The sequence below is a fragment of the Typopeltis vanoorti genome, chromosome 22 (assembly GCF_054136105.1).
Source record: "Typopeltis vanoorti isolate ZY-2024b chromosome 22, IOZ_Tvanoo_1.0, whole genome shotgun sequence".
NCBI lineage: Eukaryota > Metazoa > Arthropoda > Arachnida > Uropygi > Thelyphonidae > Typopeltis > Typopeltis vanoorti.
The window spans coordinates 86,219,687-86,234,029 of NC_143570.1; the positions used below are offsets into that span (position 1 = coordinate 86,219,687).

The window sequence follows — 14,343 nt, forward strand, 5'->3', positions numbered from 1 at the left end:
GAAATAATGTTGGATCTTTAATATCCACCTTTCCTTTCCTTTGTAATAAAAATTCTTAGTTTATTTTAGGTTAATAAAAGTTTAACTTTTCTCTTATAATGATTCAGTATAAGATTATACAGTATATACTGAAGTGCATATACCCTCCAGAAATACTACTTAAATCTACTAGTCACAAAAAATTTTTACTCATCCATACTATGAAGTCTGGAGATAGGCCTGCAAATAAATATGGATAAATCAAAAATAATCTATAGTGAAACTATTCCAGAAGGGAAACAAATCTAAATAAATTAAAGACATTGAAATTGTGAGTTCATGTAATATCTACACTCTGTGTGGTTAGCCTAGTGGCTATGCGCTTCACAACCATACCTGGGGAAGGAGTGTCCTAGGTTTGATTCCCGTTCGATGATGTGAGGAGTTTAAGTCAGCCATGACCAAGTTAGGCCTGTCTTGAGCGTGGACAGCAGGGTTTTTTACACCAGTTTATCTAGGGTTTTTCATTCTGCAAGCAGGCAAATTGGTCCTGTGAACACATAGGCTACAGTCATAGGATATAGTACAGCAAAGAAGGCAATGGGAAACCACCTTGATCATAATAATTTCCCTAGTATGGTAGCATATAGCTACTCCCACCAGCCATATAGCTGAGGGAATAGAACAGAATAATATCTATGACAAATCATTACAAATAATCATAAACTTGATAATGAAATTTTTGCTAAAATAACAGCAGAATAAAAAGCCATTATAGAGAGATATTTAAAAGCAATTTACCAAACTGCCTAAAAAGAAAGATATACAACTAGTATATCTCCCAACAATGACCTATGGTAGTGAAACCTGGAGTTTGACTAAAAAACACCTAGAGAAAACGAAAACAACATGAAGAAACATGGAAAAAGCCATTTTGAGAATAACCTAATTAGATAATGCAATGTCCATCACCTTACTTATATATGGACGATAAGGAAGCAAACAAAAGTGATGGACATTGCATTAGTAATAAAAGGCAACAAATGATGATCGGTAGGACATGTGATGAGAAGGTCTGATATACAAAGAGAAAAAAATAACAGAATGGACCTCCAGAACTGGTTATTAGTAACAGGTAGACCAGTGCTAAGATTGGATGATGAGATAACAATATGTTACAGACATTTACGATGTAGAAGCACACAAAGCATGGAGAGGCATTCGTCTAGCAATGGGCTTTAGAAAGCTGTTGTTGACTATGAATTCTGGTAAAAAAAAAAAAAGGCTGTGCATATATATATATATATTTCTTAACTATATGCCAGCTTGATTGGCAGAGTGGTTAGTGCACCTGCTCTCCAACCAACAGGCTGCAAGTTTAAATCGCCATGAGCAAGGATTTTTGTGATTGTTTTTAGGTGGGAGATGAATGTCATCATCCTGTATAAGACCACCACCACATTTTTTGGAGGCCTGAAGTGGCTTGAAAAAGTTCCATGTTTGTCTCTAGAGCAGGGTTTCCAGATTACATAAAAAAAAAATAATAAATGAAGAAATATACATATAAAAAAATTAATAAAAATAGAAAAAAATATATCCCTAGTTGCTCACGGTACAAAATGCACCATAGGTTTACAAATAATCTTTTATGGGTGGGAGCAACATAAAAAAAAATATATATATATATATATATTTAAATATAAGTTGTAGCATATATATATATATATATATAGATATAGATAGATAGATAGATATGTGGACGATATTTTCCTCATATGGGAGCATGGTATTGAGAATCTTCACAGGTTTCTCAACCACTTAAATAACCTCCATCAGGATATAAAATTGACCATGGAGATTGAAGAAAATAGTTCCATCTGTTTCCTAGATGTTAAACTCACCAAGACGCCTGAATCAATAAAAGTCTCTATATTTAGAAAGCCACCACACACGGACAGATATTTGCATGCGTCCTCACATCACCATCCAGCGCAAAAGTTGGGTATTATATCAACTCTTGCGAATCATGCAAGATCTGTACTGTCAGATGAAGAAGAACTAAAAAAAGAACTACAACATCTTAAATGGACCTTTAAAAACAATGGCTACTCTTTAAAAAGTATTAACAACCAATTATCCCACCATCAACGTAGCAACGTAGAGACACAGGATGACTCCAAAGGTCATATCGTCTTGCCATATATCAGCACACTATCCAAAAAGCTGAGTAGAATCCTAAAGAAGTTTAACATACAAACGTGCTTCTCGACTCTGCCAAAAATAAGATCACGTTTCAACAACTATAAACAATCTCACAACCTTCTACAATTCCCAGGTGTATACAAGGTCACATGTGAGTGCAGAAAGCCTTACTATGGGCAAACGGAGAAATCTGTCCTACTGCATCTCGAGGAGCACCAGAGAGACATTGCTTATAAGAGAACCAGAGCAACTGCTCTGTCGGGCCATGTCCTGTTTTCAATAAGCACGAACAACGAAAGCCGCCAACATGAGATAAATTGGACATCAACTTCAAACCTACACATTTGCCATGATGAGGTGGAATGCCACATTGTGGAGTCAAAAGAAATCACCTTGGACCCGCTTCATATGAACAATAATCTCAGCTATAATTTGCCCGACTCTTTCAGCTCTACTATCAGATACTGGAGATTGCGTGGTTCCACACACGCACAAGTGTACAACAACAGAACTTTAACACGGACTATAGCTCAAGTTCATAATAACTGTAACTCACAGTCGAATATTATAACTTTATAACTGTATAGCTTTAGAGTGTCTCAATGTTATTTTCAGTGTCTTTTAATATCTTTCTATGTTCTTAACGCCTGATGAAGTCAATCTCGACGAAACATGCTGCGTTTTCAAATAAATCTCATTTTGTTATAATTCTCGGGTTTTAAGTCAGTTAATATTAAAAATGAATATATATATATATATATATATATATATATATATCCTCTTCTTCTTCTTTTCAGTCCACTGCTAGAAAAAGGCCTCATCCAGCTTTTTCCATCTTTCTCTGTTCTTGGCTATGGTTGACCAATTTTTTTCAACAAATTTTGACAGTTCATCATCCCACCTTCTTTTAGGATGTCCTTGGCCTCGTTTCCCTTCTTTTGGAATCCACTTGTTAGTATGGTGGATAGTATGGTCCATTGCTCATCTTCTCTTCTGGATAGATGTCTGTGATACTAGTCTGGCTTTTTATCCTGGTGTTTCATTTCTTATCTTTTAATGTGATGCCTAGCATCAGCCTTTCCATTTTTTTTTTTTTTTTTTTGAGTTGTTGCTAGTTTATTTGCCAGTGCTTTTGTCAGAAACCAAGTTTCACAACCATATGTGATGACTAGAAGAATACACTGGTTATATGTATTCCTTTTTAAATAGAGTGGGACATTCTTAACTCCAGGCCAGTTAAGCTCTTCTATTTATTTCCTTTTGATGTCCATTGTTTAGATCAATGAGATGACTTAAGTATGTGTATAAAGAGACTCTTTCTAAGAAACAGTTTTCTATTATTGTGTTTTTTTTGGTACTACAAAATGATTAAACATGATTTTAGTTTTTTCTTTGTTTATTTTTAGACCAGCTTTTCTGCTTTCAATATATAGATCTATCATTATATTAAAGTCTTCTGGAGTGTCTGCAAAAATTATGATATCATCTGCATATCTTAGGTGTGTTAAGTTTTTGTTATTAATTTTTATACTAAAGTTTGTCCAGTTTATATTATTAAATATTTCTTGAAGGACTGCTATGAAGATTTTGGGTCATGGAGAGTCTCCTTGTCAGACACCTTTTTCAATTGGTATTCTCTTGCTGCTTGTGTGAAGTTGGATTGTTGCTGTTGCAGTGCACTATATTTCCTGGAGGAGATTTCCTGATTGTATATTCCCCAGGAACTTCCTGATTCTGAAGCTTGATTATTGCATTGGTTTTGATGGAGTCAAATGCTTCTTCATAATCAATAAATTCTCAACAGAGAGACAACTGGTTTTCTTCTGCTTTTTCTATTATTTGTTTTACTGCATGAATATGATCTCATCTCATCATCTTTCCCTCTTTTACCTTGCAGTGTCGAGGGTTTATTAATCATCAGACCTCAAACCGTTCATAGGATAAGGTGGTCAGCCCTACGCCTAGGTGTATCCTATGTCTGTAGTGTTGAATTCTCAAGGCAGGTTCGTCTGCTTTCTGGGATGAAAAATCCCAGGAAAAACTGGGGGAAAAACCCTACTGTCCATACCCAAGACTGGCTAACTTGGCTATGGCTGAGGAAGATACTTCGGCTCCTCACATCACTGATGGGAATCAAACCTAGGACACTCTTTCCCCACGCATATGGTTGTGAAGTGCACAGCCACTAGGCTAACCATGCATATATGCATGAATATGATCAATTGTGTTATAGCCTTTATGGAATTCTGTTCTACTGGTTGATTTGAGTCTAAAAGAGGGGTTAACCTGTTTGTTATTATTTTGGTGAGAATTTTATACAGATTAGAGAGAATATTAATTGGTTTATAGTTCTTTACTTCTTCTTTGTCTCCTTTTTTAAATAAAAGTATCAGAGTAGCATTTTTCCAGTTATCTGGTATCTTCTCCTCTTCTAGACATAAATTTAGTAAGTTTGTGACATGGTGAATAATATTGTTTCCTCCCCATTTAATTAATTCAATGTGTATTAGATCTTCACCAGGACATTTTCCATTTGTTTTAATGCTTGTTTTATTTCATCTGAAGTGAATGGTGAGATGAATTCATATTTGATGGAAAAATGTTATTTATATTTAATTTATCTATTGAAGGATCACTATACAGTTCTCTAAAAATTCTTCTAGTCTTTTTAAGATTTGTTTTTTTTGATTCCTTATTGTGGTTCCATACTTATCTTTTATTGCAGTTATTTGACCATTACCACTGATAATGCTTTCTTAGTATTTTCATATTTTTATTGTTTTCAATTGTTTCTTTTATTTTATAGCATTATAAGATCTTATTTCATTTCTGATCTTTTCCTTATTGTTTTGCAGAGTTCTACATATTCTATTTTAGAAGTTAAGTTTTTGTCGTTTCATATTTCACCTCTTTTTTAGTAGTTGTAAGGTTTCCTCCGAAAGTTTTTGGTCTCTATGCTTGTTGCTGTCGAATTTGCTGGTTGCTGAGATTAATGCTTCTGTTAGGTTTTTGCTAATTTTATTTATGTCTTCTTCAAATATGTTTATTAAGTCTAGTTGTTGATTAAGTTTTTCTTCATAATCTTTTTTCTTGTTTTCAATATATATATATATACACACATACATATTTAAAAAAAAAAAATGGTAGTAAATATATATATATATATATATATTTACTACCATTTATATATTTCAGCAATAGAGAGAACATCTTTAATAGAATAAGACAGCAAATTCAGATTAGGTGCAAGAATTTGTAAGATCTGGTCTGTTTCTCTTTAATTCTTTCAATAGTACATTCCCCCTCCCCAAGTATGTTACATGCAACTTCTGTTCCAAATGCCTGCTAACAAAATTACCAGTCTTCTGACAAGAAAAGCTTGTTCGTTTCATTCTCTATTCTATCAAAGTACACATAGCTTGGTTTTGTGGAGGAATTATGTGATTTTTATTTATTCATCTCATATCATGGATGAGTTTCTTTTCATTTGAAATATCTGTTGAAATGTCTGGAAGAAGATTCATTACTGAAGTTTTTGATTTCCTTAACTAATTTTTGCTTAATAACATCAGCAACAACTGACACAAATGCTTTATATTTCATGTCATTTTGCTACTGTTTAAAATGGCTAAATCCAAATTACATGCAATAATTTGACTACTGGAACTTTGAAAACTGGTTTATTGATTTAGCATTATAATAGGCTGTATTAAAAAAAGCACTCGATGTACATTTTAGATTTTTTTTTTTTTTTTAGAAGGTAGCTAGATCACAATTTTCAGGATGATTTCTGGCCAAGTCTATATCACAGCATATTTTTGTGAAAATTCAATGCTTCATGAACCTTAAATGTCTCCACTTTGAAAGGGCTTTGAAAATCTTGCATTAATCTAGGGTTTCTGGTTTCTGTCAGAAGCTTGAAGATATTGTTTATACATTATCTTGGTAGTATAACCATTAGAATTCCTTGAGCCATTTGTCTTGGAAAACAAGTCTTTATTGTTTCAGATGATGTCACAATAGCACTAGTGTTTTTAACATTTTTAAGTCTCTTACTTTTACCTTCAGTTTTAATAGTTTCACAAAATTAAAAAGTGTAGTATGCATTTGCTTTCATTTATTACCATAATAAAGGATAAATTTATATAAATTATCCATAAAAACAAAATAATAGGAAAGACAAATAATAAAATTTAAGAAATCAATGGAAAATGGTCAGCACTAGCAATGGCAAAGCCATACTAACACCTTTATCATTATCATGTCAATATAACAGTCAATCTCCAACTCGTCTTTGCAAGATAATTATGTTTCTTAAATAAAAGTATTAAAAACCCTTTTCATCATGTAAAACGTTCTAGTATATAATTATACTAAGATAATTAATTTTGTGAAAATAAGTTCAGGCCAATACTACATTAGAACTGCATACCTATCGAGAGTTTATTTTTCACTTGGTTAGACTATAATAAGTTTAGTTTAATCCTTTATCCAAGTGTGAGCAAACAAAGTTTGCGCCTGAAAGAATCCTCAGGACTGAGGTAAGGTGGCACAACACCGGGCAACTCATTGTTGTGCCACCAAGGCAGAAGCAGTGAGAGGTCATCCCAACCTATAGGAGTTACCAAAGGATGTACAGCCTTATTATTAAATTACTCCGGATTCAGAGAAAGATGCCGAGAGTTTATTTTTCACTTGGTTAGACTATAATAAATTTAGTTTAATCCTTTATCCAAGTGTGAGAAAACAAAGTTTGCACCTGAAAGTATCTTCAGGACTGGGGTAAGGTGGTACAACACGGGGAACTCGTTGCAAAGGTGGAGAAAGCTAGGCCTGGCTCCCACTGATGAGACCTCAATAAAGGTTGAAACCGGTATGGGTAGTGGCCCTTGCCTTAATGCATAGCATTACACATATCCGCAAGGAGATGTGCTTTGCATTATGGGAGATACTGAGATAGGAGTGATGAGAGCATTCTCCTCTTCGCAACAAGTTGCCCGGTGTTGTACCACCTTACCCCAGTCCTGAAGATACTTTCAGACGCAAACTTTGTTTGCTCACACTTGGATAAAGGATTAAACTAAACTTATTATAAACTGCATACCTACTTAAGGGTTAAATAAGGTACTGGGAAAATAAGAATATAATTCTGTCTTACAGTTGGCAGTGAAACAAATTAAAATCATTATTCTTAAATTAATTTTCTGTGTGTGTGTGTGTGTGTGTGTGTGTGTGTGTGCGCGCGCGCGTGCGTGCATAAGTTTATAACAGACGGTTAGAGATACACAGTGCTCCTGTTGTCACAGATTTGAAATGTTCCAATCCCATATTCTTTAATTTATGCAACAGCCTCTCATGTGGTATCCTGTCAAATACCTTAAAAAAAAGTCTAACAGCATCATGGTGCATTTATTCCCTTTATCCATCTCAGCCGTAACATTATTATAAAATATGAACAAATTGCTCAGACATGACCTCCTTTTAGTAAACCCATACTGCTCCTTGTAAAGAATATTGTGTTTGTCCACCCATTTCTGTATGCAACTTCCCTAAAATCTTTTCAATTACTTCAGAGATGCTGATAGTTAGACACATGTGCTAATATCCTATCTGTCCCAGTTGCTAAATTCTTATCCAGGTTATGCAGTAAAAATTGCCACATATAATTGATACATAAAAAATGTTGTATTTTTTCAAGTTGCTCTAACAGGCGTGCCATTGTTTATTGGAAGTGTGCGTGCAGGCTCATGTGAACGCCAATATTGAATAACTGCAGCATGGCTATCTGGGATGTTATAACTCAAATTGTTGTTTAAGTGGACAAGGTTCAGCAGGATTTCCCTTGATTCTACAATTTTTCTCTCAAACTCATCATCACAGCGAAAAATATTTTCTGATCTATCCTAACACTGATTGTATAGGCCTAACATTAAAAAACACTTAACTACTTTCCATACCTATTAAAAGCAGCTCTTGTCTAATCTCTCTGAAAATAATCACTATAATGAGTGGCCTACTCAAGTTCTCTCAGGATATCATTTTTTGTTTCAGGACAAGACTATAACGTCTGAAGAGGTAACAAAAAAGTTGTAAAAGAGGCAAGACTACTGGTTTTTGAAGGAAAGAGAATAGAGGTCTACCATATCATCTGGAATTTCCTACTCCCAGTTTTAGTCACACTCTTCAACAACATGTTAATAGATGTGGAGAATTTCACTGTCTTCATCCTTAAAAAGACATGGGTTTTAAAGAAAGATGAGGTAGCAAATCAAATTGAAGATCCTGCCAAGCATATCATGTTGGAGATCCACAGTCCTGATTAACACAGATTATAAAATCTTCATAAAGATCCATAACACCAGAATAAAGCATCGAATTGATCACATCTGAAGAACACAAATTCATGGAATTCCAGCGAGAACAACTGACTTTGATCTATTTCTCATCAGAAATGTAATATACCTGGTTCCTTAGAGTTCCTGTTGACACTACTCTCAAATGACCTAAACAAAGCCTTCAGAAGAATGTATGCATATCTCTGCCACAAACTATGGGCTTGTAATATAAGAGCCAAACTCACCAAGGTTGTATTTAAAATCTATGGAAAAGCAAAAACAATAATATGAGTTTGTCTGATCTTAGTGTGCAGAGGAGTCAAACAGAGATAGATATCTGCTCAATCCCCTATGTTTTGCACTTGCAGTAAAACCTTTAATACAAAAGTTCCAACCATTATCTATGCTAATAATATTATTTTAACCTTAAGATATTCAAATTCTATCTACTACTTTTTACTCAAGTTCAGCAACCAGTTCAACTAGGATATGTAAATATAATAGTGTCAATGAGCACAGTTATGAATCTGTTGATGGACTATGCTTTGGGTTTGGGCATTCTGAGTGTGCAAGGAGGAAGTTGTCCAACTGGGACAAGCAGAATGTAGATTTAAGTATAAGAAAAAGCAAGGAGGTAACTTGTTATGTCTATATACAAATACTAGGAGCATTAGACAAAGTGGTTGAATTCAGTGCTTTGGTGAATAAACTGTGGCCTAAAATTGTTAGCAGTGGTGAAACGTGGCTCTCAGAGGATGTTAACTAGAATCAAGTACAAAAGATACAGTAGTTTTAGGAATGACAAAAGAGACAGGAGAGAAGGGAGTGCACTACTAATGATATCAGATAACTGAGTCCATTTAGGATCGAAATGAAAGAAATAATTGTAATAATTTCTCCTTGTAGCGCTGAGTTTGAGGCTATCCAGTGTGAACTGGAAGCTAATAGGATGAAATATATGGTGGAGTGTTATTATAGACCTGTGATTCATTTGCTGGGGATGAAGAATTGTATCACCAAATTATGGGTGACAAATTACCCAAATATTGATTGGTATCAGAGAAAACTCGTGATAAGAACAAAGGAGAATTTATTGGGTTGTTGCATGACAACTTTCCCAAGCAGTGTGTGTGAAAGAAGCAACTCACGGACAAAGAGTGTTAGATTCGATTAATTATAACGTTAGAAGGCGGCTCAGTTAAGGATGTGACTATTTTGCCACCAGTCAGTGACCATGTCATACTGACCTGAGAAGTAGCCAACTACATGGATGTTCCAATCAGGACAGGTTATATGGTGAACTACAAATCTGGAAATCATGACAAACTCAGGAGAATACTATGTTTGGTTCCATGGTATTAGTTGTTGAATGGTAAGGATGTGGTAAGTTTTGAAAACATACTGAAATAATGTGGTATCTGAATGTCTCCCTAGAGTTCGAAGAACAAACAGAATGAGAGTGAAATGGATGTACAATTTCATTAAACAAGAGATCCATAAGAAGAAGATGATGTGGAAGGAATATCATAAGAATAAGTGAGAAGAATTATGAAATATATGAAGCTCAGGCTAGAAAAGTTACAAGTACTATAAGGAAAAGTGAGTTGGAGTGCAAAAAGAAATTGGCTGCACGGGTAAAAGGCAACCCAAAATAATTTTATTATGCTTCAAGTAAAAGAAAGAATGACTGCAGAATAATAACTTTAATGAATGCATACGGCATCCTAGTATTAGAAGCAGATGAGGTACTTCAAATAATAAGTGCTCACATCATCAAAATCTATCAACCTGATCTATGTAACATAGTGCACAATGCTACCACTAGATTGGTTGAAGAGATAGTTACATGAGAAGGAGGTTCTAGAGCAACTGCATAACCTGGATAAGAATTTAGCAACTGGGACAGATAGGATATTAGCACATGTGTCTAACTATCAGCATCTCTGAAGTAATTGAAAAGATTTTAGGGAAGTTGCATACAGAAATGGGTGGACAAACACAATATTCTTTACAAGGAGCAGCATGGGTTTACTAAAAGGAGGTCATGTCTGAGCAATTTGTTCATATTTTATAATAATGTTACGGCTGAGATGGATAAAGGGAATAAATGCACCATGATGCTGTTAGACTTTTTTTTAAGGTATTTGACAGGATACCACATGAGAGGCTGTTGCATAAACTAAAGAATATGGGATTGTAATATGAACTATTGGCTTGGATAAATGGTGCTAGACAGGTATCAGAAAGTGGTATATGGGAGATGTGAATCTGCCAGATTTAAGGTGACCAGTGGAGTGCCTCAGGGATCAGTCCTTGAACCATTGTTGTTTAATATGTACATTAATGATATTGGAAAGGAGCTGACAGGAAATCAGTTGTTTGTTGATGATGCAAAGACAGGACAGCAACCAGAGATGCTTCTGATATACATCATTTATAGGGTGACTTGGATAGACTGGAAGTGTGGGTATCAAACTATCATTTGATAGCCAAATGATAATGGCTATTAATTCAATGTTAGTTATTATAAAGTTATGCACTATGGAATGATGCAATATCCAACAGCATATTATATTGGTGGGATCATTCTTGGAGTAACTGATAAAGCTAAAGATTTTGGAATTATAATGGATAAGTTGAAATTCAGAGGTCACACAAATACAACTCAGAGGAGAATTGTAATGTTGAAATGAACATTGACATATAAGGACATGGAAGTCTCTTTACAAGGCACTGATACAACTGCACCTGGACTACTGTGTGCAGATTAAGTCCCCTGAGTTCCAAAGGGATAAAGAAGCTGTGGAAAGGCTGCAAGGAAGAGTTACAAAGAAGATATTGAGATTATGGAATGTAGATTACAATGTAGATACTTCTTTCTTTTAAGGTTACATGGTGGTCAGCATTCATAGTTAAGAATTTATGGAGACACAACACGTGTTAAAATAATTACTTTACTTAATATTAGGAAAGTAACATTTGACGTTTCAACCTCTGTATTGAGGTCATCATCAGGAAAATACATATGTATGAGATACAAGCTACATGCCACTGCACTTTACAAAGGTAAAATGAATCTAACTGCTTATTAATCTTTTATCTAGCCTGACCTCTTGTGGAAAAACTAAATTAACATTATTAAGTTTTTTAAAAATTATAAATAGATTTTTAAAAAATTAAATTTAAAAAAATGATAAATATAAAAATAAATTCAAAATTAAAATTAAATTAAAATAAATAAAAAATAAACACAAAATAATTTTAAAAAATAAATTAATTAAAAACAGAACTACATTAAGCATTTCTAAAGTCCTCTCATATTGAAATTTGGATAGTGTTTTAACATTTCATAGGCTTCTTTGAATTTTTTCTTAAACCCAAGTTTTGGTGTGGTGTAGGGACTTGGTGCCTTTCCTGTCAATGCTATGGTATGTTTGGTGTGCACGGTCTGATAGGCCTGTTTTACCATAATGGAGGTATTTAATGTGTTGTTTGTGTTTGTCTTTTCTGATTAGAGCACTAACAATTTACTCGAATGAACAAGCCCTAAATCAAGAATTTGAAATCATTAACCATACATTTTTAAAAAATTGCTACAATAAAAAAACAGTTCACAAGATCCTCCATAAAAATACCACTAAAAACAAAAAAGATTACAAGAATGCCATAGCCATACCCTATGTTAGAGGCATTTCAGAAAAAATAAACAGGACACTACATAAATACAACATCAAGACTACTTTCAAACTCCTGACAAAATTTTAAAAAATTTACTCTGTTCTTCCAAAGATCCTCTTCCATACCTGACCCACCCAGGGATTTACAAAATCCATTGTACATGTAACCTATCCTACATAGGGGGAAACACGATCCTAATCAGAAAAGACGAACACAAACGACACATTAAATACCTCCATTATGGTAAAACAGGCCTATCAGACCCCACACACTCCAAACATACCATAGAATTGACTGGAAAGGCACCAAGTCCCTAAATTGCACCAAAACCTGGTTTGAGAGAAAATTCAAAGAAGCCTGTGAAATGTTAAAACATTATCCAAACCTGAACAAAAATGATGGATTAATCATTCCAAGAATGCGGAAGACCCATCTGCATCAACTGGAACAAGCCCAGAAGAAAATATCAATACAAGAGGACTTTATAAGAAATGTTTAATGTAGTTCTGTTTTTAATTTATTTTTATATGTATTGGTTTTTTAAATTTAATTTTTTTAATTTAATAATATTAATTTAGTTTTTCCACAAGAGATCAGGCTAGGTAAAAGATTAATAAGCAGTTAGATTCGTTTTACCTTTGTAAAGTGCAGTGGCATGTAGCTTGTATCCCATACATACGTATTTTCCTGATGACGACCTCAATACAGAGGTCGAAACATCAAATGTTACTTTCCTAATATTAAGTAAAGTAATTATTTTAACACGTGTGTTGTGTCTCCATAACTTCTTAATTATGAAAGATTACAAGGATAGATTGAGAGTATGTGGACTGCAAAAACTGGTAGATAGAAGAAAGAGGGGGGGGGGTGATGTGATAGAAGTCTATAAACCTTTGAGAGAACATAATAGCATACTTTTTGATAAAATTTTTTATTATAAGGAAGGTGGGAGAGGACAAGAGGGTATTCGTGTAAATTAAGTTTGTGTGCAATTAACAAAGGGGTAAGAGTTAGATTTCTCTCTCATAGAACTGTAAGTGAGTGGAACAGCTTGCCTGTTGAAGTAGTGAGTGCATCTAGTGTGAATGAATTTAAGAAAAGGTATGACAGTTGGTGTGGATAATGTATGGCCTCCCTTGATGAGCTCTTGGTTCTCTGGAGGTCTAGTAATACAGCTACACTAATATACTCTAAGGAATTACTCATTTCATGCTGCTTAGTAACACTGGCTTATTATGAAATAGTTATTTTATGAAATAATTGTTTCATGAAAGTAATTTTGTTCTCAAAATCTTTATTGAAGATAAAAACTAAATGGTCATGTAATCATGATTAGGAATATTATAAAAAATTATTCTGACATTTCTTATTCTAGATTGAAACAAGATTTACATGCAATAATCGATAGCAAGCATTTTCTGCATTCATCAATGACATTTTTCTTTTTTTTCTTTTCTTTTCTGTTTAGATTAAAAAAAAATTAGAATGAAAGTTTCTGTTATTTTTCCTGTCATTAGCAACAAATCATAATTATATGATAAAAGGACTAGAAATATCATAATATATTGTATACGTAATTGTATATTGTACATTGTATAATGGAGTTAAAGAAGCAACTGGAATGTGCCTGGAAATTCTGAAAGATATGGTCAGGGACAGATCTGAATGGAGAGTATATGTTCATAGAATCACCAGGAGTCGAAAACAACTCGATGGAACATAACACAAATTGTATACATTCAGTTTATATCTCTATTTAAAATACAGCTACATTGCATATACTGCAAGGAAGTGCACATTTTGTCCTGCTTAGTAGTGCTGGCTCTGAGACACAGCTACAAATGCGAGTTAATCTAGTTAAGGATTCTCCTGAGTGTGAGGGATTATCACACCTCTTAATGGTGATTAGCACTTCTTATCCATATTTCTCCAACTCAGTCATATGCTTCACATCCACATTTTGGTGGACATAAAAATACATCAAAGCTGGTAGGGAGGTTAATAGCTAGTAATTATATTTGTGAAATACACTTATTCACATCATTTAGCTACTAGGCATTATACATTTAACTACATCTATAAATTACAACTTGTTTATCTAAAAAGAAATAATAAAGAATCAATTATCTTAACAAAACTGAAATATCCG

At 33.9% G+C, this 14,343-nt stretch overlaps 1 protein-coding gene across 2 annotated transcripts in view; it reads right to left on the bottom strand.

The window, feature by feature from the left end:
• Positions 1 to 14,343, bottom strand: part of LOC150094541 (4-trimethylaminobutyraldehyde dehydrogenase A-like) — a 149,823-nt gene that overhangs the window by 62,867 nt on the left and 72,613 nt on the right. The gene's annotated exons all lie outside the window — the stretch shown is intronic.